The sequence below is a fragment of the Arvicola amphibius genome, chromosome 11 (assembly GCF_903992535.2).
Source record: "Arvicola amphibius chromosome 11, mArvAmp1.2, whole genome shotgun sequence".
Lineage (NCBI taxonomy): Eukaryota > Metazoa > Chordata > Mammalia > Rodentia > Cricetidae > Arvicola > Arvicola amphibius.
In genome coordinates, this window is record NC_052057.2 from 96,042,964 (window position 1) to 96,048,159 (window position 5,196).

The 5,196-nt window shown below is 45.0% G+C and overlaps 1 non-coding gene across 1 annotated transcript; it reads right to left on the reverse strand.

Annotated features, from left to right (window-relative positions):
- Positions 1-3,310: 3,310 nt before the first annotated feature.
- On the reverse strand, positions 3,311-3,414 carry LOC119826993. Its single transcript, XR_005287544.1, has one exon. It is a non-coding gene; the product is annotated as a U6 spliceosomal RNA (small nuclear RNA).
- Positions 3,415-5,196: the final 1,782 nt, after the last annotated feature.

The window sequence follows — 5,196 nt, forward strand, 5'->3', positions numbered from 1 at the left end:
TGTCATGTGTTTGATTTAAAACCGACATTTAGGTCACTAAGATTAGTTTTATGGGGTCTGGAGAGATGACTTCGGGTTTAAGAGCATTTATACTTGAAGACCTGGGTTTGATTCCCAGCACCCACATGCTTGTTCATAACCATTTGTAATCCCAGTACCAGGGCATCTTGACACCATACCCTTTTCTGATTTTGGGCACCCAGCATACTATACTCATTGTTCACGTACATGCATGGATGGAAGACACTCATCCACATGAATAAACCTTAAAACATTCTGAAAGATTAGTTATAGCTGGGCGGTGGTGGCAGCACTCAGGAAGGCAGAGGCAAGCCTGGTCTACAAGAGCTAGTTCCAGGACAGCCAGAGATACACAAAGAAACCCTGTCTGGGGGGAAAAATTAGTTAGATTGCCAAACCTAGTGGTTTATGTCTGTGCTCTAATCACTTGGGATGGGGTGGCTGAGGCAGGAAGCTCCTCTTGAGCTGGTGAATTCCAAGGCAGAAAGAAGAAAGAAAGAGAAAGATGATTCTACGATGTTGAATGTTTTCTTTCCTGATCTGAGGCTCCTGCGGCTTCTGGGCTGCACTGAATTCTGCATATCCGTCTTGGTTCTTATCAGCAACACACTCTGCTTCCCTTTCCTTTATTTAATTGTCTTTATTTTTAACCTTAACTTTCCTCCACAGCCCTTTATTTAGCCTGTCCTATGCATTCTGACCTAAGTGAATGGTTCCTTAGGATGGGATATTGAATTCCAGTATGCAAAGAAAAGCGGGTTCCAATCCTGTTGTGTGTGCTGGGTACCAACTGTCTAGTGGGGACTGGTAGCCACTGTGAGTTTCTGTGTTTGCTCTGTGGTGGGTAAGAGGAAGACAGCCGTCTAACTCAGTAGTGTTTCCACAATGCAGCCACTGACTCTGACTTCAGATGGATTTGTTTGTCTCAAACTAACATGCTCTATCTCGATCCTTCTAATTTGTGCACTCTTGCACCAAAGGCATTGCAAGGGTGAAGATCTTCTCAGTCAAAAGAGCATTAAACTCTGCAGTTGTCTTTGGTCCGAAACAAGAAAACTAGGTCAGTTAATGAAAAGAAGAAAATGTCCTCTTTGGAGCCCTGTTGCTTTGTCCCGTGGTGTTCCAGCCCCGGCCCTGCCTCCTTCCCAGTAGCCCGGGCTTTATTTCTTCTTTGCTCTGCTGGACTTCTTGAGAGGAAAACTCCACACCAACTTCCTCTGCTATAAATTTTCTCCTTCCTCTCATCTCCTCACGTCTTTTTGCCAACAAACACCACTACTTATTCACCCCTTTTTTTAAAAAAAGCCCACGGCCCTCCTTGGCTCTCTTCCGTCTTTAACACCCTTGTGGAAGTGCTCTATTTTTCTTTGATGTGTCCTTTGGTCTCTAAAAAGCTCTGCTTTGGTTATTTATTCTGCATGGTCCATTTCTGCCTTCCTTCCTCTGCTATCGCTTTTTTCCTTTTTATCCTAGATCATTTCTAAACCGCTTTTTACTCCAGCTCTTACCTTTCCTTGTGATTAAACTCCTTCCTCCAGATACAATAAAAGATGTTTGTGTTCCTATTTTATTGTTATTATCACCATTATTTTATTTTTAAGTTCTCAGTGGCCGGAGATGTAACCCGGTGACATGCTTGACTAGCGTACACAAGGCCCTGGTTCAATCTCCTCCAGTACCACCTGGGTTTGGTGGCGCATGCCTGTAATCCAACCCTCAGGAGGTGGAAGCAGGGTGGTCAGATGTACTACTTCAGCCTCAGCTATATGACACAAGGCCAGCTTAGACTAATAAGAACTTGTCTCAAAGGAAAAAATAAAAGCATTTTGAGATTCACGTTTCCTGTAAATTCTCTCAACCTGGCATGTCCAGATTATAGTGAAACTCACTGACAGGTACTCTGAGTTCATGGTCGACACTGTGTGAAGAGTTTCATGATTCTAGCACTGGATCCTAAGTGCTTTCCAAGCAAGGATGCCATCATGTATGCGCATGATGTTATCATGTACACATATACAAGTAACAGCCCCAGGCAAATACATGCAAATATGGATATTTAGTATATCACCTTAGAGTAAGCATTACATTTTGGGGATGGAAGATGACACTGGTTTCTGTATTCAGCCTGGAGACGGGTCAGATGAGAATCACTCATTCCTATGGACTTGAAGAAACCTCACCAAGGAGGCCAAGTGTTCAGCGTTACAGCGTTAAGATGGTTTGTAAGGCTGAGGTGAATGCCAGGAACATGGGTGGGGGTGCCGACTTCTAAGAGTGTACAATGGCTGTGTCTGAGACTATGAAGAGTCCTCTGTAGTCTGACTGCAGCTATGATCTGTCTGCTAAGACTCACTGAGACTGGGTATGGGGTAGGCGAAGGCAGGAGGATTGCCGTAAGTCTGAGGCCAGCCTGAGCTACAGAGTGAGCTCCTGTCTCATCCCATCTTGTCCCTGTACCATTGGAGCCGTTCTTATCAGAGTTTACATTATTTTTGCTTGTAAGTTATGTTCATGGTAGTTCCTCCCAGCAACAATTGTCTCCAGCTAACGACCGCTAGTCCTCATTGACGTCCCTATTCACCTGTGCGCTTTCTCTGCCCTGCTGCATTATCTGACTGTGATAATCGCGACTTAAAATCCCATTCGTAGCTCTTGCCTTCCTTTCTCACATTTGTAAATTGCTTACATTTTTATTAGTTCTTTGAGAATTTCACACTTACACACAATGTATTTTAATCGCATTTCCCCCAATCCTCCCCTAACTGTCCACCCTACTGCTATTTTCTTCCTTTTTTTTCCCAGACCAGGTTGGCCTCGGACTCACAGAGATCCACCTGCCTCTGCCTCCTGAGTGCCAGGATTAAAGGCCTGCACTCCCGCCCCCCTATTTCCTAAAATAGACTTAAAGCTAGATTACTAAAAAGGTTTCCAGTCTTTTGTTTGATTTATAATTCTACTCATTGAAAACAGCAGTTTGCTGGGCTCTCTGCTATATGGGGCCGGTTGCGTCCTGCTGAGACAGGCTGCCTGCTGTACCGTAACATAGCTTCTTTCCTCAGAACCGTGACACTGCTCTGTTTTCTGCTCTCTGCATTTCCCCATAGTTCTTCTCTTGGAAACAATTTGGGAGAATTATTGTTGTTGTTGTTGTTAGTTTTTTTTGAAAGACTTTATTTGTTTGTTTGTTTTATTTTCTCTGCATTCCCCTGGCTGTCCTGGACCTCACTCTGTAGACCAGGCTGGCCTGCCTCTGCCTCCCAAGTGCTGGGACTAAAGGTATGTTCCACCACTGTGCAGCTTAATGTTCATGAATTTGTGTGTCATCCTTGCACAGGAGCCGTACTAATCTCTGGATCATTCCAATTTTAGTATACATACTGCCGAAGCGATCATAAGAATTATTTTTATAACACGACTCAGTTTCTGTGATTGTCTTTGCTTTGTGTTTTGTTTTGTGGTATTTTGCTTTGTTTTGAGACAGTCTCACATTGTATCCCTGATAGCCTGGAACTCTATATACACCACGCTGGCCTTGAACTCATAGAGTTCACCGGTGTATCCGCTTCCCCAGTGCTGGGATTATAGGTGCTCACTATTCCAGGCAACCATCTTACTTTTTGAGACAGGGTGTCTCACTAAACCATTTCTGCTGGACTGACTGGATTCACCTATCCCCGTCTCCCCTATACTGGGATTATAGGTGTACACCATCACATCTGGCTTTTATGAGGGTGCTGGGAAGCTGAACAGGGGTCCCCACACTTGTGTAACAAACACTTTACTCACTGAGCTGTCTCCCCAGCCCAGAAGCTACTTTTTAAAATTAGATTTAAAATTTTTATTTTATGTGTGTAGGTGTTTTGACAGTGCACGGCATTTATGCGTGGTGCCCACAGAGGCCAGAAGACGGGATGCCCTGGGACTGGAGTTAGAGATGGTGGTGAGCTTCCAGGTGGGTGGTAGGAATCAAATCTGAGTCCCCTGGCCAACCAGCCAGTGTTCTTAGCCGCTAAGCCATCTTTCCAACTCCACAGAAACTTCTGCTTGTGAGTTTTGTTTAAGAGATAGGAAAGGAGATGAGAAGGACAGACAATAAAGGAACGTGAGTAAGACAGTAACAATAAGCCAAAAGAATGAAAGGAAGATGAGACACTAGGTGACAGCGCAGGGACACAGCTGCTATATCCTTGGTGGACCAAGCATATTTATGCTTAGGAGACCGGCAAAGAAATGATCAGCCTCTTTAGCAGACCTGGATGCAAAACAAAGGGTCAGAGAGCTGGCTCAGCAATCAAGAGCACTTGGTGCTCTTGCAAAGGACCCAGACTTGGTTTTCAGTACCCATGTGGCAGCTCACAGCCAACTCCAGGTCCTGGGCTCAGATTCCCTCCTCTGGTATCCATGGGCACGGTACACAGATGATAGACACACATGCATGCAGCAAACACTCACACACATGAAATACAAAGAAATCTTTTTTTAAAATGCAAAACTTAAAAAGTGAACCAAAGAGCTATCTGTAGTGTGTCTGTTGGAGCAGCTTTGAGATGTGCCGCAGCTTTAGGATCAGGGATGAAAAGAAAACGTTAGATATTTCTTCAAAAGAATGCTCAAATATCCTCCGGGCCAGAGGTGGTAGCATGTTTGTAACCCCAGCACTTGGAAGGCTAAGGTAGGAGGGTGGCCTCAAGTTTAAGGCCAGCCTGGGATACGTAAGTACCAGGTCAGTCAGGGTTACACAGTTAGACACTGTCTAAAACAAGACAGAAACAAAACACAGTGTCTTTGACCCCCTTGGTAGAAGACAGCCTCATGAACCTGTAGGCTCCTGAACTCTTCAGTGAGCTACCAAATCAGAAATGCTAGACATGAGATCCAGAGATCTGGATTTTATATGACAATCCCTTCGATCCTCCATTAAGTAACTCTTCTGTCCTAGGCCTGACCCTCCTGTGGCATAACTGTTACCTTGCCCACATTTTTCCCTGCACGTCTTCCTGGTGCTCCAGCTCTGCTTCCGCTCTTGGCCTCTGATGCCAACGCAAATAGGGAGGCCTCAGGTTACCAGGACAACCAAAGCACAGGAAACCATAAAGGTTCAGCACCCCCACAGCCACCACGGCCCATGACTGTGCTGCTCGCTTTTTCCTTAGGGACCAAGTCATGCATCTTACA